This window comes from Triturus cristatus, chromosome 7 (genome assembly GCF_964204655.1).
Source record: "Triturus cristatus chromosome 7, aTriCri1.1, whole genome shotgun sequence".
In the NCBI taxonomy this organism is placed as follows: Eukaryota; Metazoa; Chordata; class Amphibia; order Caudata; family Salamandridae; genus Triturus; species Triturus cristatus.
In genome coordinates this window covers 1,359,344,307-1,359,369,683 of record NC_140590.1, presented here as the reverse complement: position 1 = coordinate 1,359,369,683, position 25,377 = coordinate 1,359,344,307, and the positions used below count along the sequence as shown (strand labels likewise).

The 25,377-nt window shown below is 48.6% G+C and overlaps 1 protein-coding gene across 3 annotated transcripts in view; it reads right to left on the bottom strand.

Annotated features, from left to right (window-relative positions):
- The window catches only part of LOC146812058 (CMP-N-acetylneuraminate-beta-galactosamide-alpha-2,3-sialyltransferase 2-like), a 447,618-nt gene that overhangs the window by 392,578 nt on the left and 29,663 nt on the right, over window positions 1–25,377 (bottom strand). The window contains exon 2 of one of the 3 annotated variants that reach the window (XM_085619065.1): window positions 24,862–25,063. The exons of the other annotated variants lie outside the window; for them this stretch is intronic. The gene's annotated coding sequence lies outside the window, so the exon portion shown is untranslated. The remainder of the gene's footprint in view (window positions 1–24,861; window positions 25,064–25,377) is intronic. 3 annotated transcript variants of the gene reach the window in all.

Below are 25,377 nucleotides of genomic sequence, written 5' to 3'. Positions count from 1 at the left end.
AGAACAATGTCTTGTGTTGGAAGATGACCCGAAGGCGGGCTGGGAACTGAAGCTGGTACTGGAGGCCCAGGGAACGCATCTTCTGTTTCACTTCAGTGTAAGAGCGGCGCAGTTCTTGGACTTCACGAGTGTAGTCCGGGAAGATCATGATTGTGATTTTGGTAGTGGAGGGTGTCCGTGCGCCGGGCTTCGCGGAGAATGGCGTCCCTGTCTCGGAAATTTAAGATCTTGGGGATGAAAGGCCGGGGGGGGGCGCACCGGGGGGCCAGGGATCGATGGGCCCTCTCCACTACGAACGAAGCAGATAGGCTGTCCACCGGCATCCAGGATCGGAACCAGCGCTCCATAAAGTCGTCCGCCCAGCCCGATTCGACCCCCTCTGGGAATCCCACCAGGCGCAGGTTGCTGCGCCGAGCGCGGTTTTCTGCATCTTCGACCCGGCGGTGTAGTTCTTTAGAGTGGGTGGTCAGCTCTCGGACCTGGTCCTGCAGGTGGCGGATGTCATCCTCAGCGGTGGATATCCTGGATTCGGCTTCCGAGATGCGGGTGGTGGCGTTCCGCAAGTCATGCCGGAGAAGAGCAACATCCACCTTGACCTCTCCCACCATGCCCTCCAGGGAGGCACGAGATAAGTTGATGGCCTGCAGGATGGCGGCAAGGTCCGCAGCGGGGGCCGGCTCGCCCGTAGGGCCGGACCCCTTCTCAGAGGTCGTGAAATTGTCCATCCTGGTTTGGGTGGCCCCGGGCGCCGGCTTGGTTGCCTTGTCCTTACCCATGGTGGGGGCGCCCTGGGCGCAGCGTTCAGCGAGGCCGGGCAACAGGTTGGAGATACCCCTTCAGGACGTCGGCGGATGCTCGAGGCGAAGTGGAGGCAGAAGGAGGCACGGCCGGGGGGTCCCGCGTAGAGAAATGGCCAGGCACCACCAGACCCAGCGCTCAAGCCCCGGCGGGCTTCCCAGCAGGACAGCCAGTCAGACCCCCGGTCACAGCCGTGCCCGCAGCCTCCCACGGACAAGGCAAGGTCCAGCACCTCAGTTCAAGGCCCCAGGCCCATGTAGTGTCCCCCGAGTGCTTCGCAGGTGATAAACCGCCAAGGCCCCGATGCGTGTGTGCAGCCAACCCCTCCGAGGGGGCGCCTCACCAGCGCGGTCACCCCCCCAACTCCAAGGGGGGGGAACGTCACCACACGTCGGACCTCTTCTTCCGGGGCCCGGAGCACCGTGTCCCCAGCAAGGCCAGTCACGGAGCGATGGGAGGGGGGGGGACGGCACACACTCCCCCCCCGACCGCCGATGCGCGGCCCGAATCAGAAGAGGGCCCCTCTGCACCCGGAGCCCCTCATGCAGCCTCGGTCCGACGGGGCCAGCGCCACACTGCAGCCAGGAGGGGGGGGGGCCGGGCCCCCGGCCGCCGATGCCCAGCCCGATGTGGGGGGTCTCCCCTCCGCACCCGGCCCCCACAGCAGCCCCAGCGATTCTGTCCCTCGCAGCCGCACCAGTTCGCTCGGGGCCTCCACGAGTCGCCAGCAGATCAGGGCCTCGCTTTTCCGGTGTCGACAGGGACCGCGGCGGCCGCCGCCCCTCCCCCACCGGCAGGGTCAGGCCTACACCCCTCGTGGGCACCGCAGGCTCAATTTGCAGCTCGCCCGGGTCTCAGCTCCACAGCCGCCACCGTCCACCGCCGGTCAGGTTCCGTGGCGTCCAGGCGGGTCCCGCGATGACCGCAGCACCCCAGGATCGGGCCCGGGACAGCAGGGCAGCTCCGCACGCCTCCGCGCCCAGATCGAGACGGCCAGGGTAGTCCAGGATGGAGCCAGGAGGATTTGTGGGGTCCGGCGCCGGGAGCCTTACTGAAAGGCGGCCATGACGGTCAGGCGCCACCTAGCGCTCCCTTTATTTATTTGTTTTTAAAACATTAATAGAAGGCATTGTCATTTACAAAGCCAATAGCTTAAACTCGCGTTAATGCGAGACCTATTGCATTGCAAATGCTTGTTCTCTTTGACATGGCACACATACTTGGGTCTCTTTTTTCTCTTGCAGGTTTTGTACTCTGCTTCCGGAGGAGTCCCACCCACTTCTTTCATGTTTTATTGTTGTTTGAATAAAGTTACGTTTCCATTTATTTGTGTTGTGTTAATAAAAGTAAATTTTTTTTAATCAATAAATAAGGGAGTGTATGGGTCTTCTTTTTCTGACAACACTAGTCTGTAGTTTATTGTGAAAATCGGCGGTTGATAGTAGGTTATGAGGGCAAACATTTTTAATTTTGTGGTGCACCTACCAAATATAAACCAAGAGACTATTACATAAATGAAGCCTGGGTAATTCTACAACGGCAAGGGTTCTACGAGTTTATCACTTTATAACACCATGAGTACTGCCTGTGTGATTTCAGAACCAATAAGGCACTGCCTGGGGCCACCGAGGCTTCAAGGACTGGCGAGGCCCACCCTGCATATTTAAGTAAAACCTAAAGCCCCAGAGGTTGCCTATCCCCGGTCTTGAGTTGGCCTCGAAGCCCCCCGAACAATTCGTAAACAATACCCGGGGAGGCGTCGATCCCCTAGTCTGCGAAACATCTCTGTGCCCTCCCGCGCCTAATTTACATGTGGGATTAAAGGTCCCCAGTGCTGCAGAGACCCCGCAATATAATAATAGGATTGGCCCTGGAACATTACCCATCAGTGGGCTCATTTAAATGAACGGGTGAGACCCCGCTTCATTTTTTTTTCTCCATGTTTACCATCCGGATCTGCTTTATTGAAGCAATACAAGGTTTTCCTCCTCTCGCTTCAACGAGGCAAACAAGAATTTACTATCACAGGGTGGAAGCAATGCTCCCGCCCGGTAATAGCAAACAAATGTCCTGCGGATGCACACCCCGGGACATTGTATGACCTGCACCTGGGAGGTGGCGCTCCATAGGGCCATGATGCATTGGTTAATGCATAACTACAGAATTAGTATAAACGCATACTAACACTACTTGCACACGTGTAGTACAGCAACCAGAGTGTAGTGAAGAGGCAGAGGAAGCCCAAAATCAAAAAAATATAAATCCTACCAGAGGTAGGATCACATAGTTCGATCAGCCGCCGACCCTGGGATGAGTAGAAACAGCTTCACCAAGAAAACGGGTCTTCAGCAGAACGCAAGCAAGCTCAAAATCTTGGTGTGTGCTGCCTTCTTTTTACCTTCTCCCGCTCGTCGCCAAATTTATGTAGTGAATAGGAAGACAGCAGTGGATCCGAAAAGTAGATTTATTGCAGGAAAAGAAGACAGCTTAAACAGCCACCAACAGGACCTGACAGCAAGGCAACCGTCTTCTCCAGCACCGTGTACAAACTCCCCAAGATTCCCCCTCATGACAGCCCTACATTCCAACATTACATACTTACATTATAGTAGCATTACATACTAACATTCTACTATAACTTACATTGGAATACTACACAAAGCACATTACTTTGCAGCAATGAGCTCATGGTTTCATCCGTGAGTCTTGAGTAGGGGCGAGTAGTTAGCTTCCCACTCCGGGTATTGTATAAACGCAAACTACCACTACTTCCACAGGTATGCTACAGCGCCCATAGCACATCACTTTACAGCAATGAGCTCCCGGTTTAATCCCAGAGTCTTCAGACCAGTAGGGGTGAGTAGTTCGCTTCCCACTCCCTGTATAGTATAAACGCATACTAACACTACTTACACAGTTATACTACAGCGGCCAGTATGCTAAAGCGCCCACAGCCCATCACTTTACAACAATCAGCTTGGTTTGATCCCAGAGTCTTCACACCGGTAGGTGGGAGTACTTCGCTTCCCACTTCCGGTATAATATAGACGCACGGTAGAGGTCAGTAGTTCGCTTCCCACTTCCTGTATGGTATAAACGCCTACTAACACTACTTTCACAGGTATGCTACAAACACCAGAGCACATAATTTTACAGCAATGACCTCACGGTTTAGGCTCTCGGTTTCATACAAGAGTGTAGCAGCATCTCATCTCAGCACCATGTCACTCTGAGCAACACCACACTTTCAGTCCGGTAGGAGTGACTACTTCGCTTCGCACTCCCCCACAGAGGTTACAGTGCCCCTATCCTCCTGTTTCCTACTCTTTTCGTCCTTTTTCCCCTTACTCGTTTTAACGGAATCACAAAATGGCTGTCAACACTTCCTAGTTGCAAACGCTCGCACTGCTCGCAGCCAATAAGCAGCAAGCTCGTGCTCGTAACGCCTCAGCCAATCAGATGGCAGAATTCCCAAATATCGATATTTGTAAATTTCGATATGGTTCCAAAACTACTGAACGGATTTACACCAAATAAACAAAAGCGTGCTTTCTAGACCAAGACCCTTCTCCCTGCCAAATTTGGGGTAATTCCGTTCACCCGTTCGACCTGTAGCCTTGTCTAAAGTTTCCTATGGAAATTAACATGGAGAAAACACGTTTTGGGACCCACCTTTTTTCTCAGCCCCCGCTTGACGATCACCCCCAAACCTTCAGCATAGGAGCTGATATGAACAAAGAATTTGTTTGGAAACAACGCCAAAGTTATAAGCAAAACAAAAAATGCTCTTCCTATGGAAACTTGGTCCTAACTATAACTACCTACTGGCGACCTCCAGTAGGATAGAATATATTTTTTTTTTTACAAAAGGTGAAACTGTTCTGCAGGTTTAAGAAATACACTTGTTTACATTTTGAAGAGTCTTAATCATAGTTTGACAGGATGTCTGCTGGATGATTTCAATGCCAAATATTCCCCTGGCTTTTGCACAGGCTCGTATCGTTAAGTCAGACAATCTCTCGGGTAATTTCTTGACGTGTCCACCTCTACCTAGGTGTGGGGTGAGAGTAACATCTATTGGGAGCACTCAACGTCTAATCATTAGGCAGTAAGTGCTGTAGCAAAATGGGTTCTGCCCATTTAATCTGCCTGGATTTTCGCTTCTTTTTTAACACTCATTTTTAGGTTGAGCCTAGCGCAGCGCGCTAGTGCTGCCCTAGAAGATCACCTTTAGGAATCGGTCTGCACTTTTGAAACAATCGTGCTTGAGCTGGCATCCACCTTGCGGGAGCGAGCAGCGGCACGCAGGGGCCATCTAGCGTGGGTTTACATTTGCCTGCTCAGGTCACCATCACTTGGCCAGACACGCGCCTCAGGAGCAACCAGTTCAGCGGGGAAGGTAAGACACAGACTGTACTCTTTCTAACCTTTTAGGGAAACATAACTCCACTAAAATCTTCATCGGATAGCACATTTAAGAAAACATTTGACCAAGTTACAGCCGTTGTAAAACTGTTCTTGCAAATAATGGGTGTTTGAATTGTTAATAACAGGGTTTAGCTTCACTCGCCATGGGCCTCCTTCGACCCTGAAAGGTTGTGCAAGCCTCATCAGGATCTCAGATTGTGAGATAAGTTTTCTTCCCTTCCCTATTCCATCTCATCTCTCAGCCCACAGCAGGAGGCGCCCGCAGCATGTTTTCTTTAATAAACACTGCGCCTGCCGCGCTTTGAAAAAAATTAAAAATAACCACAGCCCTTAACAGCTCTCCTGCCGGGCCTTCCTTCCCTGCCCTGTCCATTTTCGTCTCTGAACCCACAGTAGAAGGCATGCAGTGTGTTTTATTTATTTTACATTTATTATTAATTGCACGCACCAGATGTCAATATGGGCTAAATATCTTTGGATAATAAGTACATTCGGAACTGAAATAAAACATCTGGCACCAGATTGGTTTCCATGGTACTCATTCTTAGTGCTCGGCTGGTATCTGGGTTTAAAACTGATACATGTCCAAACCCTTTTCAGTGCAGTTCTCAGTCCAAGTCCGAAGCTGGTGAGGTCCACCCTCCCTGTCCCATGTGAGCAGTACATGTAATCTAGGAACAAAAATCGTGTCAACACAATGAACGCGCTTGTTCCTAAACCCATCTCTTCTAGCTGTAAGGCTTGTGTTACTGTCGTTTTATGGAGAGGATTAATGTTTAAAACAGAGAAATGGAGGATGTAGCTGGCAGCCATCTCCCTCGCCATGTTTAACTAGGAGCGCTCGTTTCCATAAAACGGAGTGATTCTGTACTGCTGAAAAATCCCGACGAGCTGACTTTTGAGACGCAGGCGAGAGCCCGAGACCCTTTTGCAGCATGGTTAAAACATCATTGTCAAGCATGAAATACAGAAATCTATACCTGAGAATAAAGAAAACTACAGCTGTAAACTGGTTCATTCAAAAGACTATATTTTGACTCCGTGATGGCTGGCCCTAGAATGTCCCTTTCTCTTGTATTATTTAAAAAAAACATACAGACAACATTAAGGTATCGAAAGAGAAGAATAGGTTTCATTTTGGTTTCTTTAGATGTGAAACTTCGTAGCATATCCTAGTATAAAGTTTGATTGCAGTGGAAACTGTCCTGAAGTGTGAATACAGCTCACACCAACCACGCATGATGCCAGTAACAAGCATTGGCATAGCCAATAGGTCTCGCCTTTGGGAACTTATAAGTGTTTAGCCATGCAACAGTTGATGTTGTTGCACCAAGGATATTGTGCTGCATAACTAAATACTTATAAGGTCCCAAAAGCGAGACCTAGTCGCACTGTAAACAGACTGGGCACATTTACAGTCAGTGTCCGCTTTTTAACACAAGGCTGCTGCGACGCAGTAAGGGTCACTTGGCAGCTTACACAAACACGTGAGCACAGGTGACAGCAGCACATGTGAGACTACCATTGTGTGCAGTTTGGTAACTGCGCAGATAGTCTGGCAAAAAGGGACTCTGCAGAGTTAGATATTGACCTGGAGTAGGCCTCATATTTCTGAGCACTCACAGCTAAAGTCAGTATGGTTTACTGTTTTGTCAGCAGGGATGCTTTATTATACACAAAGGGGAAAATCTCTCCTGGAGTGCAATTTTGCTTTCCTTTGGCCTACAAAGTCAAGCAGATATCAAACTGGGGTCAACCATGTATGCTATTATTGAATATACAAGACCCAAGCAGAAATATGTACACCTTATGGGTGGTCCACAATTTTCATATTCCTCTGGTTCTGCTCAGGATCAGAGCCCAGGACTTTTGCCACCCTGCCTGGCCAAGTTAATTACACTGCTCCCCAACAGGAGCACCATGAAACCAAGATTGCGCTAAACTGTTTAACATGGCCTGAGATATCGCCAGGAGAAACATTTGACCCCCACCAGAGAAAATGGAGCATGAAGAGCTCTGCTGCAAATGCTCAAGGACCCCCCAGGGTGAGCCAGTGCCTGGGGGTCGATGCAAGCTATATTATTAATTAATGAACTCTGGAGCATACATAGTGTGCCCTCGCCATGGCTCTTGTGGCCCTGGGATCTCAACCCCCGTGCTGGTTCATGCAAAGGGGGCCTGTGAGAAGTTGGCCTGGCATATGCTGGTCACTAGTTATAGTGGCCACCTTGCACCAGTCCAATTCGACTCTTATGGCGATAGGTTAAAGACAACCTTTAAAGAAAGCTATCGTAGTGGTAGCTGTGGAGAGCAGCCTTCAGGCTAAGTCTTGAAGGAGTGTTAAGCTTATTGTTTACCATAGATAACCTCTTGAATGACCAAATGAAAGAGTAGTCCACACAGGTATATATATAAAATATATGTATTTATTCTAAACAGAATCCCACAAGTCTCTTTATGAGGCTAGAGGTAAAGTTACAATTCGAACAAGCATTTATAGATACAATAAATAGCACTGGAATCACAGGGCCCCAGGGGGGGACCAAACCATATATTAAAAAAGTGGTATAAGAACCACGACAATTCTACAGACAATGCCTAGGGCATTTAGGATCACTGGCCCCTTAGGAATCCACCCCAGGTTATGAGGAAGGGGACCCACGGGAGGCGCGTGCAGTAGAAATAGCTGCTATCGGGATCTCTATTAAAGCCTATGGAGAATGTCGCGGTTTGATTTAAACCGATTAAAGACACTTCTAGCAGGAGTTCAAAGTTGAAAACTTAGAGTTAAGCTTTTGAGGAGCCCTCTACCACGGGAGTACCGAGGTACCACTGTTACCTGCTCCAGGGAAGCCGGGTGCATAGGTCGTTTTCGATGTCGGGTCGCGGGCTGATTTTCAATGGGAAAATGTACAAAACTGCTGCTAGCCAAAAGCGTTGATGATGCCGTGAAGATTGAAGTTGTAGATCTTGTAGAGAAGAACCTGAAAGCAGAGGGGACAGAGTCTGGGTCACGGCACAGTGACTAGGGAGCTCAAGGAAAAGAGCCCTTCAATGTCGGGTGCTTCAAGTGGAAAAGGTCTAGCTTGGATCTGCAGCCACGGGCTCCGAGAGGCTTCAAGGAAGGCCAGCTTCTGGAGGGCGACTGCCCTACGTCGGATGAGGGTCGCTGCGGTGTTAGTGTCCGGATTGGATCCACTAAGCCTTGGCAACCGCAACCCACGCAAGATGAACAAATCAGCTACTGGTGCAGACCCACGAGGTCTGTGAGAGGTCTCCTTCGAGAAGACTGTAGAGCAGGCCTGGAGCAACCAGGGGAACTCTTAAAAGTAAGGATTGTCCTCCGCCAGGGCCCACAAGTCGAGAGACAAGGGACCACGGAAGGCAGCAATTTGGAGTGCGTAAAAGGGTGCCCACGGGCCACCGGGTTGAGCTAGGGCGCTGATCTTTGGCACAGTTGCTGCTGAGAGGTTGGCTCAATATTGGGCCAAAGCACAACTTCCCCACTGGTCAGGGTCGTGTGCTATGCAAGAGGTGGCCGGTGTCCTGGGGTATCGGGGATCTCGGCACCCACGCGGTCCACGGTGCTCAGACTTGCTGGGCACGCTCACTGGCCTCTGGGATGCTAGGAAGCCCACCTCAAGGTTGAGAGGAGTCGTCGATGTCCGAAGGAGCAGCGAAGGTCCAACCAGGTCACTTGCAGTGTTTCAGGTGCCTGCCAAGCAGGGGGGTAACTCCTTTACCTCAAGGAAGATTTCTTCAGTCAGCTGGGCAGCAGCTCGTCGAAGGCAAGTCTGTGAAGTCCAAGATTAATCTGATTTTCCGGGGACACGTTATTCACATTTATCTACAAGATTAGGGGAGTGTCCAGATCAGTGTCCACCAATGGTAGGTGAGGCGGGAAAGGGTGGCTACACCCTCTTCCCTTTGTGTGTTTCCCGCCTGGGCGAGGGGCAGGATGCCCCTGAACCGGTTCCAGGCGGTGTATGCAGAATGTAGGTGCTGTAGCAGCCTACGTGCAACTCTGAAAGGTATCCTATGGTGCACCCACCCAGTTCCAATCCACATAGCCTGTCTGGGAAGGTGCTGGCACCTCCCTGCAACAGGATCCCTATTGTCCAGCTGCCGTGGGTGGAGTTCTGCCCAGCAACAGGCAGCCAGAGTCATGTGGGTGGCGAGTAGCATCCATTTTGTGATACGTGTGCACTTTTAAATTGGTGTCTAAATTCTGCCGCTTTTCCCATATCGCCCCTCTAGCAGGGGGGGAATCATGCCCTCATGCCCATGACTGGACTGGACTGGGGGTATGATTCCTACATGTTTGACACCAAACACGATATGGTTCTGTGTAGCCATTCTCAAGTTATCACGCTATCGCGATATACTTATAATGCGGTTAAGAGTATATGGTATGGCTACACTACAAACAACCCAGCAATGGTTTTACGAGGGTTGCAGAGGGGCCCTACTCAGGTAGGGGTCCCCCCTCACACATATCCCAGCACCCTGCCTTGTAGGATTAGCAAGGCCTGCTTGAGGGGTGACCAATGAGAATACATGTGTTGTACATAGGTGGGATACAGGGTACCTGTATCCCTGTAAGGGGGTGCATGCACCACCTTACCCAGACTACAGTAGTGGTCTGGTGGTGTCATTTGATATGGCTGTCCCAGGGTGGCACAATAAGTGCTGCAGCCCTGGTAGGCCTCTGAGGGACCCATGCCCTGGGTACCATCTACAAGGGCTGACAGGGTATCCTCAGTATCCAATTGGAATGTACCTAGGGTACTCACATCAGTTTTAGGGAGGAAACAGATAGGCTGGGGTCCTGGATAGCAGGATCCCAGCCAGACTAGTCAAAAATCATCCAAATACCAGGCAAAAAGTTGGGGGCAACCATATAGTCAGATTCCACCTTCCTGCAGGGCTCATAACTCCATCTGGGGGCTCCTGCCAAGAAAAGAAATGGTGAGCACCGTCGCAACCCCGAGATGGAAGAAGGAGCCCGGGACCCCCCTCTAAGGGTCCCGACCCTGGAAGAGGGGGGAGCACATCACCCCAACCTCCAAGGCGAAGAGGCTCAGGACCCCATCTCTGGGGCCCGATCAAAGAGGAAACAAGGGGAGCGCCTCTGTATTTCCCCCCACCTCCAAACTGTGGCGGGCTCGCGGTGCCTATATCTGAGAGGAGCCGGTAAGACACAAAAAAACCCTGCCCGTGGAGTGGGAAGGGGAGTAGCAAGCTGCCGGCTTCTGCAGCAAAGGAGGCGGACTGGGGGAGCCAGATGGACAGCTGGGGCCCCAATGTAGAGGCCTGTGGGGGTGCCTGGGTGGGACCAGTCATCCCCAATAAAAATAAAGGCCTAAAAGCAAATTTTGGGGCGTAAAGTCAGGTGCAACGAAAAAATAGCAGCAGCGGAGCCATTTATTATTTATTCACTCACCCCTGAGTGAGCGCTCCATAATGCCCTGTGGAGCAGAAGTAGTCTAAAGTTTCTTACTGGATGTGTTGGCCCCAGGATGGTAGGGACACCACTGTTTTTCAGAGCGTGTGGCGGGGCTGCAGGAGTGCAGCAACGCTCCCATCGAGACATTTTGAAAAGTGACCTTAAGTTTACAGGGTCAAGGAAATTATGCCCGCTGCCTTTCTGCTTAAGATTTAAGCACTCTCAAGGTTGGAACTTTTGTTTTAAAGCCTCGAAGTGCAGCGACCTCTATTGGTTTGTTCTATGGATGCAGGTTTTATGACCCAAGTTGGTTGAAAAAAAACACAGATGCATACAATATGGTTTTGCAATGTTTTATTTAAATGTGCTGTTATTGCTGACAGCAATGATTTTTCATGAAAGATTGCAATGCTTTTTCAATTATAATGATTGCAAATATTTGCTTAGCTTTATTAATTACAATGGTTGCAGATGGATTATAGTTACTGAAGTCAGTGATCTATTGATGCATTAGGACACGCAACTCTGGTCTTTAAGTGTGGTAGCACTGATAAATCCAATAGGTATGCTTGGTTTACAGCAACACTCTCCTACATGGTTATGTGCTATATTGTATGGGGGGTATTTCTGTGATTTTTGCGCCCATGGCCCTTTAGGGATAAAACGTAACGTCAAAGGTATTTCCACCAGCCTTGTGTATATTTGCAAATTACTGAGTAGTGTTAGTAGTGCGTGTGTGTAATAAATGTACTTTCTTTTCTAAAGAGAAAGCACCAACTAAACAATTTATTGAGTGTTATTATTGTGTGTCAGTGAATAGTGATTACTAGCACACACCACCTCCCCTCAGTAGGCCTTGGACTGCTTTGCTATGCTACCCTGAAAGAGTCAAGCGCTACAATGGGGTGGTTGGTTCCCAGTGAGGGGGTATTGCGGACTTCATATGCTGCAAAACCAATAGCCCGGTTTCCTTACAAGTGCTATATAAATGTTACAGTTCAATCCATAGAGACAAGCATGGCAGTGTGTTTAGTTTAGATCATGTTTGTGTGTACCTGTACCCCAAATCACATCCATCGATACAGAAAACGATTCTTCAAAAATGTTACTGGCATTTGTACAACTCTTTCCTAGACCTTCCAAACAGCAATGCTCTAAGCTATCCTACTTAAATATGCTTTTGCCTACTTTCTAAATACCTTGCTGTCTGGGGGCAATACCTAATGACCCCAGCTTTACCTATCTGTTGTCGAAAAATATATTATGGGCAATACCAGCATTTACACAGTGGACTTTTGTTCGGCCCACTACTTATTATTGGCTGGATTTCTCCCACTTCTTACATTTGACCCCCCCCCTGTACTATAGCTTCCTGCAATCTTTATTTATCATTTTATTTTTAGAGTTTTCTATAGCGCGAGCCAGACCCAAGGTAGGGTATCAGAGCGCTTTACATAGTGAGCAAGGAATGAATAGCACATTTAGTACAAATATGGCATACAAAACATAGTATATAAAGTAACAACATAGCATAACAGAGTTCATGGGGAAAAAGCAGAGTAGAGAATTGTTCTGAGCAATAGGAATCAATTCAAGATTGTGCAAGTCTTAGCTTCGAAATATCAGTGGATGGAGAGTATAGGTAAGTTTGAGGTTGTAAGCTGGTGTGGTGTTTGTGCGGATTTAAGGGAGGAATTTGCTCATCAAGAATAATTTTGCGTCCTTTTCGAAGAGAGGTGTCGAGGCGATTTTTCTGATGAATGGCGGAAGCGAGTTCCAAATTCTTGGCGCTGCTCCAGAAAATGCTCTGTTGGAGGTTTTACTCTTGTTGAATCGCGAGGGTTTCAGGAGTAGATTATCGGGGCTCCTAGAATGTCTGTTTCCTCCAGATAAGGTAAGTTTTTGGGCTAGGTACTGGGGGGTGTTATGGTGTAACGCCTTGTGGGTGATGCAAGCCATCTTTAAGTGAATTCGAGCTTCGTAGGGTAGCCAGTTGAGTGCCCTTCAGGTGTGGCGATATGTGGTCAAATTTCCCAGATCCTGTTATGATTCTTGCTGCAGCGTTGAGACAGGCTTTTAGAGGGGCGGTTGAGATTTTGGGGAGCCCTGAGAGGGTAGAACATCCGTATTCCAGCCTCGATATGACTAAGGACTGAACTGCAGATTTAAGGTCTGGGTTCTCGATGAATGGCTTCCTTTTTCTGGAGCTAGCCGAGATGAAAGCGGGCATTTTTAGCCGTCAAGTTGATGTGAGCTTCCATGTTAAGGTTCTTATCCAGTGTGATTCCAAGAGATATTGTGGCGTCCACCAACGTTGGCGTGCAGTTCGGAGCAGTGATCATTTTGGTCCATTCCTGTCTTTTTCTGGGAGTTATTGGGGGGGCGGGGGTAGATGAAAAGAAATTCAGTTTTTATGTGAGTTTAGCTTGAGGAAGTTGGTTGTTAACCATTGGACTTTTTTTTCGAGAGCTAGATTTATTGCCTTTATCTCTTCAATGGAGGTGATCTTAATGTAGAGTTGACTGTCGTCCGCGTACATGTGGCAGGAGATGTCCGCCTGCTGTAGTAGATCGGTAAGTGGTTCGACATATAAGATGAATAGCATGGGGGGATAGGGTAGAGCCTTGTGGTACTCTTAGTAGGTTAGGTGAGGAGAGAGAAAGAATCTTGTTGGTCATGAACGATTGTGTTCTGTTTTCCAGAAAGGATTTGAACCATAGAAGGACTGTGCCAGATAAACCCATCCTGTTTTCTAGACGGTTTAGAAGTATGTCGTGATTGACCGTATCGAAGGCTGATGAGAGGTCGAGCAGGACTAGTAGGCAGGTTTCATTGCGGTCAAGAGCTAGGAGGACGTCGTCTACTATATGCAGGATGGCTGTGCTATGGCCAGGTCTGAAACCAGATTGGTGGATGTTCAGTAGATTGAAGTTTGTAATGTGTTGGTTCAGTTGTTGCTGAACACATTTTTCCAAGACCTTTACTAGCATGGGAATGTTGGTTATTGGTCGGAAGTTGTTGGGGGGGTCGGAGGTGTTAGCGGTCGTTTTTTTTAGGCTAGGGGTGACTTGGCCAGTTTTTAGGCAGTCCGGGGATATGACCTTGAGTTAGCGAGGCATTTATGATTTTGGTCCAGAGAGGGGAGATGATATGGTAGATGTGGGGTAGGCAATTTGAGGGGAACGAGGTTATTGAAGTGGTTGTTGAGTTTGGTAGTCGCTAGAATTTTGGTGATGTCATTGAGATCGTAGAGTTTGAAAGACCAGTGAGAGTTATTTTTGGGCAGCATTAGCTTATCTTGTACCAGGTTAATGGCTTGAATGATCTTTGGGGTGGCTGAGTTGATTGCTGCCGTACTAAGTTCGAGTTGAAGGGAATTCGTTTTTGCTGCGAAGAATGAGGAAAATTCTTCACTACTCAGCTGTGTAGTCGATGTTAAGAATGAGGATTTGGCCAATTTGTTCGATTGTTGTTTCAGAATTTCGAAGAGTTTTTTTGGTCTATTTTTGGCATTCTCTAGTTCTGATTTGAAGAAGTCTTTTTTTGATTGAAGAATACTTTTATTGTATGAGTTTCTGGCTTTCCGGAGTAGTTTAAGCTGGAGGGGGGAGGGATGTTGCCTCAATTTCCGTTCCGTTGATCTGAGTTTGTGTCTCTCTTCATTCAGGGCTTTGCTGAACCATGGGTTTTTATCTTTGTCTGGAATTCTTTTGAGTTTTCTCAGAGCGGCTTGGTTAAACACTTTGGACATCGTGGAGCTATAGTGAGCATTCTTACTGGGTAAACTGAATCCTTCTACTGCTTACATTCAGAGACTCATTTGCTTTTTTTTTTTGGCACTCAATGGGAATACATGTTTTCTTGACTTCTCTCCCATGTGCTGCTTCTCCTCCCCTCACTAGTTCGGCAACAAGCATTGGTAAACCCAACATGCAACTACTGCTTTTCAAAGGTTGAGCGCTATTGGCTTTGCTAGTGCCTGTTTTGTATAAAACAGTATGCAGATTGCTGAGAGGATGAATGACAGAATGAGTGAAGAGGAGGGTAAACCTGCACACATCATAAATCATTTACACACTTAAAAACCCACATATTATCAGACATCCACACCTGATCAGACATGCACAATCATCATCAAAGAGCAATGTACACAATCAGACACTCACACATACCTTCATACAATCACATCCACAGGACACGCGTCCACCACTCTGTTGCTTGAACATGAAATTCCACACAATAGGCATTTGGCAAAACAGGAACAGTTCTTTTAATTAAACATTACGGCCGGGAGCACAGTCACAGAGATAGGGTCTGAGGACTCTCTTCTTACGATCGTTCTAGAGTAGGTTTTATACAGTTCACTGAAAGTCACAAACAGTTCAGTCGATCCTTTTTTGACAAGGAATGTGACTCGCTGTCTAAAGATTCATAAATTAATGCATTTGATACAAAAGTCAGGTGGGCCTCGACCTTGCGTGGACACAATGCAGCCAGTGAGTAATGTGTCCAGATGTCCGGCATGGGGAACGAGTGATCACTTTGTGTACTGTGTGCTGCGTCCTGATTGGCTATGTGTTCCTAACTTCATGTGGCACCTGATTTTATGGTGTTTTGAGAGCGCGTGCATGCATCGGACCATGTGTGCTTTATTGAGGCCAGTCTCCCTGGACCATTGCTGTGTCGATGTGCCTATCTTTGGGATTGATCTGGGGTTTCCTGTTAAGGAGTTTGTCTGCAGGGTACAAATCATCCCATCTGTTACCTGTCAATCAGTGACCTCAGCCTGGGTCTCCGTGCCTGCCTGACTGTGCATTTCTGAGCCGGGTCGGACGTGGAGTTCATAATGGGAGAATCAAATAATAATGATGCGATCTCGTTTGTATACATGAATGTATCAATATTCATTTTGTCATTGACTTTCTCCATATTAACATTACCCCCTAAGTTGAATTTTGAACTACACTATCTAATCCATACTTCATGACAGTTACTTTATTGGGGGTTGGTTGTCCTTCAGTTTTGACAATTACTTCTTTCCTAGTTACTTGCATTCTACCCAATGTAAGGACTGCATTTTTACAGTAGAAAATCCCAAATTGCACGGAACCACACAAAAAAAAAAAACACAATTAAAACTGGCAACAACGATGAGCACAGACCTGAAAGCCACCGGTGGAGCCAGGAGAACGAATTTGAGAATCACTCCTGCTCAGGGGCACCTCCCTCCTCACACATGTCTCTTTGTAAACAATGCAGTGCTCGGATGGTAAGAGCCAATGTCCCATTATCTAGGCCATTCCCTGGGATGAACGTGCAGCAGGACGCACTAATCTTGGCACACACCTCTCCCTCCATTGTGGTCATTAAGTCTAACACATACTGATGCTGCATCACCATGAGGCGGATTGCTCTCAGTTCTTCCTTGATTGAAATAAGGCCAAGCTCAGTGCTGATCAGCATTTTAAGCGTTTTCCATCTGGTGATTCGGAGCCAGTGGGCATTAGCTTTTGTCTGTAAGGTAAACAAGGGTATGGACCCTCCTGCTGATACGTGTCTGTGAACAGTCTGAATTCTTCTGGAATGTTCTTGCAGGGAGTCCAGCCAAAATAATCTGCAGTTCTTTTTTCACAAACCTGATGCAGCAAGGTCATCTTCCTCCTTAGCGGGATGCTGGTACAATCTGATAGTTCTTCTCCGGGAATGACCGGGGTAGGAGTGTGTATGGTTGCCAGGGAACAGAGTCCGCACCATCCGGGGACAGGCTAAGTGTAGGCAAACTCGTCGCACTGCAAGTGGATATCCATCAGCATGGAGGTTCAGCATTGCACATCTGGAATGCGCATGATCATGCCACAGTTCTCATTCGTGCCCAATGAAAGCATTCCTTTACCTCTGAAACAAAAGGAATACAGTATAAGTTTCTGTACAATTGGACCTAAAACGGGATATTACTGAGGAACAATGGCGGTATTGTTGTACTCAAACGGGTCAAATCTCGGCCAGTTGCCGACTGCGGGTGATTCATTATAAATTTGTGCAGAGACTGTATTACACACCTGTTAAAAAATGCAAGTTTAAGCTGGCGGATAATGACAGGTGTGAGAGATGCAGACAGCCTGGCGGGGTTTCTACACTTGGCGTGGGAGTGCCCTAAGGTGGGAGAGTATTGGGGACAAGTTTTTGATGCCCTTGAGCAGATGGTGGGTGGCGCGCTGGAAAGGGATCCACTCGTGGCTCTTCTGGGATATGTTGCTCGGCTCCCTGTGGCATACCGGAAATGTATCGCCACAGCCCTACTACTGGCCAAACACAGAGTGGTGTGCAAATGGGGCAGGGGTCGAGCCCCGAAATTTAAGGCCTGGATGGCAGATTTGATGTACTGTCAGGAGCAGATGACTATTTATGCTGAAACTCTTCCAAGGGCATCCAAGCCGAAAGATATCTGGGGTCCTCTGCAGGGGTATTTTCTATCACAGCATGCTAAGAGGGCTGTTGCTGGCTTGTCTGTGACTGGCTAATTGCAAGGTTGAGATTTCACCCTGGGTGGGTCGCCGTTCCTGTGCGGGGATACTGTGTATGTGGCCCATACCTAAGTGGGGACGGTCTCTTTATGGTGGGGAATGCAGACAGTATTGTTGTTGTGTCCGGATGCCTGCGGACCTTTTGTTACCCTCGCTGAACTCTGTATTGAATTGTTTTTTGCTTTGCAGGGGTGGGCATGGCTGTCTAGAACATCGGACGCTTGTACTTCTGATACCATCATCGTAATTTTATGTATGAGTCTTCTGGTGTAACAGTGGAGGCCCGGCGCTTGTTTGATGCCATGTATAGTTGTCTTTGGTTTTCTTGTATACAACAAAATCATAAATAAAGTTAAAATTAAAATAAAAAAGGTTCCGTACAATTAGGGGTTGGCCCTACCCTTCTATCCAAGTTTATCCACCCACCTTGGTATCCCAGATTTGCTGACATGGGGTGTCACTTATGAGACTCCTTTCCCTTTGTATCGTCAAGCTGAATGGTCCTACACAGAAACTCCACACCTGGGGTCGACTAGTTGCTAAAGGAGACTGCCCCAAATACATTAAGGGCCACCATTTGACCACAAATGGAGGCAGGAGATGATGTGTTCGTGCACTGAGTTGAGGGCTTTGCTACCTCCAAGAATCTCTTCTCTGAATAGATTCACAATGCCAAAGAGTATCCTCCACCGTGGTGCCCTTTCTGCGCCTCCTGTCTAGCTCAGTTTGGATATCACTAGGCTCAGTGAAAAGGTATAGAGCCGTGAGTTTGATCTCATATCGGGTCAGATTCACTACTATTCTGTGAGGTTCTACCTTGTTGGACTGGATTTTGGCCCTGATTCTGTATAGGTATAAGTGGAGAAGGCATTTTGCTTTTTCAGGGGCTACCCCTTGGGACAAGTAGAGTCTGTCTGCACCTACTGCATCTGGTATCAGCAAGCAGATGTAACACAACTTGGCTAATGTCTTGGAGCACACAGCAGTCATGTGCTGATACCACGTGTTGTGTAAAAGGGCGCAGTGTAGTGCATGTGGAATGCTAGTGTTGGGGTTGGTTGAATTGTAAGTGACATGGGCGAGATCCCTACGCAAGCGTTGTGATCGTTTCTGAAGAGACTCCATTTGGCCAGGCGGTTCTTTAACAGTGTATACTTGCGGCATTACCCAAACACACACAGAGGGTACATAGAAGTGCAATAATACATAACTTTTTATAGAAAATTGCAGGTCTTGGTATGGATACAAGGGAGGTGTCTGCAGTCCTCTGGTGACTGGGGTTTCGGCTTATTGGTAATCAGGTGAATTAATCTATTTTATGAGCCGTTCAGCCCTCCGTTGTTTTGCCACACCTTACTTGGAGCTCGGATTAGAGTGAAAAATGTTTAAGGAATGGTCTTGATCATATGGATGGGTCGCATCAGTTTTTGGCTAAGGTTTTATGGGCCCTGCAAGTTTTTCCAAGAACATGTCTCTCCAGGTGTTTGCATGCAGGCACTATCGGTGTGGGCTGCGTCTTTCAACTTACACTTCCGTGGAACTGTGCAAAGAAGGGCGTGTATCTATTAAGTGTGTTGGTGGCAACGTGCCCAGAGATGACAAGTGTGTATATCTCAGCTTCCGGCATGTGGTGTGCAACGTGACCCTCCCTCATGGAGCAAGGTACCTCGACTCCATCCTCTCTCTAGAGACTTCTTCTGGGCTAAGTTTGGGCTTCTTTGGTTGGGTTTTTGGGCGTTTCGCTAGGTCTCACGTAATCTGCTATCTCACTATCATGAGGCGGAGGGGGTCGGAAAGATGTTCCATGGCCCCCATGTACCCCTGATTGTACCATAATGTGGTGTCCGAGGTTGGGTCTACTGCTTTTTCTGGGTGGCATAGGTGAGTTTGGTGCATTGGTCAGCTGCTAGGCCTGATACCAGGATGAGAGCATTCAGCGTTCTACTTTTGCCTGGAGCGGAGATGGACACTGGAGATCTCCCTATTTCCAGGCTACCCCTCTCCCTCAGACCACGCCGTGCTCATGCTAGGGACCGCTAACAAGCAGACGTGTTACTGTCGCTATTTTGGAGGGGTCTAGAACAGCGACCAGATTTTGGGAATTTGAAAAACCTGAAGGAAAGAAAAGAAAACACCGCAGAGAATGTGGGGAGTCTGGGTCCAAGGCCAAGAACTCTTGCTAAACTTTGCCTAGGGACGATGACTGTACCAGGGCTGCCTCCCAATTCTGGGACGTCTGGCTAACCTTACATACCTACCGATTTACTGCGGATCCATGCGGGCACCTCGCGACTTATTGGTCCTTGTGCGTGTGCATTGGAGGTTATGGGATTTTCACTATCCCGGCGTACGGGATTCCTGGTTCCTGTCACTCGAGGACAGCTTCGTTCTAGAACTTAAAAAGGGTCATTTGGCCGGATGCTTCTACTTTTTGGGGTCACTGTTGGGGCTACAGGCCATAAATTAAACAAGGGCCCCGGGCGCACGAGAATGGGAATCTTTCAATTTTGTCATTAGAACCCGACCCTACTGACTTTGGATGCAGGGACCTGGGTGCCTGTTTTTAAGTACTTGGTCTGGAAGCCTTGCTGCCCCCTCATCAGAATGCCCTCCTCCTGGGGTGTGGCCAGCCTACCCCACCCTGTGGGATCAGCAGCATAGTGTGGCCTTGGCTTCAGCAGGAGCCCTTAAATGGCAAACTTTAGTGAGGATGCCAAATTAACAGAACATGCAGAGCAGCCCTGAATTCCCAGATGCAAGTGAAGGTTTTGGATTCCTAATGTTGACTCACTGGTCATTCTGTTTGTTTTGGCACAGTAAATGTTTGGGATGTGGGTGGCTGGGTGGTATTTACTCTGTGGGTTTATCTTACTGTATATTTGAACTCTGTTTGTGTAAAGGCATTACCTCCTCTCCAGACAGTTACCCCTCCCTGCCGAGGCTTTGGCCCCGGTCCATGTTGGGCTAAGTTCCTAGTCTGTGGTTGCTGTTGGCACGTGCAACTACCTGATCCCTGTTGTGGTTGGTTGGCAGCTGACTGACCTCCCTGTGGCTGAGTGTAAGGCGCATTTGAGTTTTCCTGTGACTGGCTTTATGGATGAGGAGCGTTTGTGAGGTTTTGTGGTGGTTGGCCCTGGCTCAGCGATCTCTGTTCATGGTATGCTTTTAACCAGCATCTGTCTGTCATGTGGCCCATCCTCTAGCAATAGTAGCATTCCCTAGGGTCTGATTGCTGTCAATCTCCCTGGCCTCTGCCGCTATAGCTAGGTTGAAACCCTCTGGGATTTTGTGTGGAGCTCCCTTTAAGACTGGTGCCATTTGCACGCTTGCAGCCAATGCGGCCCTCTTGACGGCGGTCTTTTTCAATTTGTGTAGGCTCAATTTGGCCGTGCCTCTCTAGGCATGCTGCTATTTTTCTTTATCATTTTCTGGTTTCTTTTTGTGGTAATGTGTGGGCTTATATCTCCCTACAGGGTTTGGTATCTAACTCAACCACGCTGTCCAAACCACTTTTAATCTCGGTGGACAGCCCCTTTTTGAGGATATTGTAAAAGAATGCGACTTGTTGGACCGTATCAGTCCACAGCTGTCCTGTCCCCATCATTCCCTCATCCTATCCAGAAAATTGCTTATAGTCTACCCTGACTTCATAGTCTCCTCCATTACCCCTACTACTTCAGGGCTGTCAGGGACCAATCTCCCTTGGACCATCCATATTCATAGTCTGTAAGGAACTGAAAGAAGCCCGTTATGATCGGTGTTGGTCAGCATAATTGCTGGGGTGCGAGCTCCGGCAAACACAGTGTCATTCTACTCTCGGAGGAGACTACTTAGCAGACTTTTAATATTGCCTGTTGCGGAGTTTATGCCTGTGGTGTTCTTCTCAAAACATGAGACCCATTTCTCCGCCAGCAATGTCGGCATTCCTTCTTTAGCTATGGCCGTCCTCTGGTTTGAAGGATCCTTCCTCCGGCCAAGGTCTATCGTACTGGTCTTTTGCCTCGGTCCAGCGAGCTAACAGGAGGCAGAATGGCATCACAAAGGTCTTGCCTTCCTCTCAGGCCACTATCTCCCTTGGGGTCAGTTTGTCCTTGCCACGCGTTCGGGTGGAGCAACGTATATCCTCGTCGCTGCTCCCCTCTTGCACATGCAAAGGTGTCATCCTGTTTTTCCTATGTCTTGGTTGGGTCAGCACCAGGTTACCTTGGTCTCTTATCTCCCGGTCAGCCCCTCTCCTACGCTGAAAATGTGGTGAGGCTTGAATCCCAGCCAGAAGCCTTTCATCCCTCCCTCACTCCCGCTAGCTGTATCAATGTCTGGAACAGTCTAGAACCACCACAAATTTCCCTGTCACTTGTGTGTGTTCACCTAAACCAGTGAGAGTACATGTTCTCCGTGCAGCTGGGGTTCTATGTCTGGGGCGCGATGGATGGGGGTCGAACCTCTGGGAGCCCTCGCACTAGACAGGGGTTGCTAGGTGACTGTCTAGACCTGCTGCCTGTTAGTCTCATGCCTGGGCCTAACCATTCCTTGTTCGAAAGGGGGCCCACCAGCTTCTTCAACTGGAGAATTGGAGTATGCTAATGTGGGGACAGCGGGCGAGAGCACCTCCATACCTGCATATGGTCGGGAAGGTGCCGTCGCCTCGCTTGCTAACTGATGTAGTGGTATCGATCTGGGCCTCCTTGAAAATCAATCATCGCATTTGTAAAGCGCACTACATACCTGTGAGGGTCTCAAGGCGCTGGGGGAAGGGGAATGCTGCTACTGCTCGAAAAGCCAGGTCTTGAGAAGTCTTCTGAAGGTCAGCAGGTCTTGGGTCTGCTGTAAGTGGATGGGGAGGGTGTTCCAGGTCTTTGCGGCGAGGTGAGAGAATGATCTGCCACCGGAGGTTGCTCTTCAGATGCAGGGGACTGTGGCGAGGGCGAGGTCAGCGTAGTGTAGCTGGCAGGTGAGGGTGTAGAAGATGAGCCGTCCGATGAAGTACGCTGATCCGGTGTTAAAGAGTGCCTTGTGTGCGTGGGTGAGGAGCTTGAAGGTTATCCTCTTGCTGACTGGGAGCCAGTGCAGGTCTTTCAGGTGGGGTGTGATGTGGCTGCGGCGAGGGATGTCGAGGATCAGGCATGCAGAGGCGTTCTGGATGCGCTGAAGCCTTTTCAGGAGTTTTGCCGAGGCTCCTGCCTAGAGTGCGTTTCCGTAGTCCAACCTGCTGCTGACGAGGGCCTGGGTGACCGTTCTTCTCGTTTCGTGGGGATCCACTTGTAGATCTTGCGGAGCATGCGGAGGGTGTTGAAGCAGGAGGAAGAGACGGCGTTGACCTGCCTAGTCATGGAGAGGGTGGAGTCAAGGATGATCCCTAGGTTGCGTGTGTGGTCGGTGGGTGTGGGAGCTGGTCCCAGTGCGGTCGGCCACCAGGAGTCGTCCCAGGCCGAAGGGGTGGATCCCTGGAGGAGGACCTCCGTCTTGTCCGAGTTCAGCTTCAGTCGGCTGTTCCTCATCCATTTGGCGACGGCCTTCAATCCTTCATGGAGGTTGGTTTTGGTGGTGTGGGGGTCATTGGTGAGGGAGAGGATCAGTTGGGTGTCATTGGCGTAGGAGAGGATGTTGAGGTCGTGTAGTCAGGCGACGTGGGCGAGCGGTGCCATATAGATTATGAACAGCGTTGGGCTGAGGGATGAGCCCTGGGGTACGCCGCAGATTATCTCCGTGGCTTCGGAGCGGAAGGGGGGGGGGGGGGAGGAGGCGGACGCTCTGTGTTCTGCTGGAGAGGAAGGAGGAGATCCAGTCCAGGGCCTTTCCTCAGATCCTGGCGTCGTGGAGGCGTGTTCGTAGTGTGCGGTGGCAGACTGTGTCGAAGGCGGCTGACAGGTCCAGGAGGAAGAGGGCCGCGGTTTCTCCATTGTCTAGTAGGGTCCTGATGTCATCGGTGGCGGCAATGAGGGCAGTTTCGGTGCTGTAGTTGCTGCGGAACCCGGACTGGGACGGGTCCAGGATGTTGTTCTCCTTGAGGTAGCGGATCAGTTGTTTGTTGACGGTCTTCTCGATGACCTTCGCAGGGAACAGGGAGATGGGCTGGAAGCTCTTGAGGTCCTTGGGGTCTGCCTTGGGTTTCTCAAATAAGGCGTTGATATCGGCGTGCTTCCAGCTCTCCGGGAAGGTTGCTGTCTCGAAGGAGATGTTGATGGCTTTCCGGAGATGGGGTGCGATGGCGGTGCTGGCTTTGTTGAAGAGGTGGTGTGGGCAAGGGTCTGACGGCGATCCTGAGTGGATGGTGTTCATGATCTTGATGGTGTCGTCCAGGAGAGCAGGTGGGTGGTGGTCGTGGGGGAGGGTGTCTCCGTGGTGCTCGGGCGGTTGTGGCATTGAAGCGGTTGTGGATTGCCCATTGGCCTATAGTGCTAATAATGCCTCTCTCCCGTCTTTCTTTTGACCTGTGTATTTGGTTTGTATGTGTGTTTTCATGTGTCCAATTATGTTAGTGTCAAAAGTTCCCTCCTTTGGCCAACGTAATGTGTGTGCCTTAGTGTGTGCGTGCCATTCTTGAAAAAACGTATTTTGTTTTTTAGGTTGTGTGGGCAACCTGGTTTGCATGTGTTTTAATGGTGACTCTAAGATAAGTTTGGTAGTTTTAAATGTCAAGATACACCGTAGCCCCTTTGTTTTAGGGATACTTTGGTTTTTATCTACTCGGGGGGGGGGGGGAATATACACAGAGGTGTTACTGCTTATAATTACATTACTACAAGATCAGCGCTATTTACAGATGCATCAACAATTCAACATGAACATTTCATATATACAAATACCAATGCATATGAAGGGCTGCAACACAGAAAAAGTGCAATTGTCAATCAAAACAACATCTGAACAATATTGACTCTTGGCATTAACTACACAGTCTGTGAGAAATAGCAGCACCCTCAAATGAAAAATTGGGTCATCAACAAAAACACAATGCTTAAGACAAAACACAGTTTGCAGTAATTAACAGCACCACAACATCACATCATCAATCTTAACAAAAAACTGACAAAGAAAAAATTATGACTTTGTTAAAAAACCTTTAGCCCGCTCCTAGCACATGCTACCCTGTAACCAGGAGAAGTTCTGCATGGTACACGGGACTAAGTGAGCCTAATAATCTGCCAATATCAGCTCTGCGACAAAGATAATAACAATAGTTCATGGAAAAAGGGAATAACTTGAGAACCACAGGCCCCTCTTGGCCAAACAAGTCACACCTATTCCCGCACCCTGTATCATACCCAGGAGCCAAGTGTACCATCTGTGTCTTGCCCAGAGGTCCAAGCAACCAACACCTTTCACTTCTTTCAGATACTAAGTGTTAAGAAACTGATGGTACTGAGAAAACCCTTTTAGACTAGAAAATAAGCTTGAGCTGCCAACTCCAACCAATTAGGATAGCTTTGTCGCAAAAACGCATCCTGCAAGCCATAAAGTGTTATATAAATGAATAAATATTCACCTTTCCTAACATGCCGATTATCGAAAATAGGTGACTTATGCAGGATCTCCTCGGAGGCCGCCTTGTGACTAATCTGCCAGATTTCTGTCATTGGCAGGGCGCTCAGGTTATCTTTTTACGTTTCTCCCTAGTTTGCCATAAGCCAAATGCTTTACTAAGGTTCTGATGTAGGCTCTTACCCTCTGTGACATCTGCTTCAGGAAGGTACTCCACCCTGCGGATTCAGCAGAACTTTCAATTAATTGCGGTGTCTGTTCACCCTCCTTGTTGCGCAAATGTGAATCCCTCTGGGCGGGGTCCACTTCCTTGGCTGCGGTTGGGTTTGATGTTCCCATCAGCTATGATAGTGGCTTTCCAAATTGCTTTTTCAATATGAAATACCTTTAAGAGACAAGAGATGTTTGGCAAAACAGGAAAAGTTTGTTTAATTAAATATTGCATCTGGGAGCACACAGTCTTAGGACGGTCTCTCCTTACAACCGTTCCTGAGTAGGTTTTATACAGTTCATGGAATGTCAAACAGTTACGTCGTTCCTTTTTTGGTAAGGAATGTGAACCACTGTAAAAGGAGTCCTAAATGAATGCCTCTCTTACAAAATACAGGTGGGCTTTTACCTAGCGTGGCACACTGCGGCCAGTGGGTAACATGTCCAGAATGGGGACCTGTACTGTATGTTTTTACATCATAATTATTT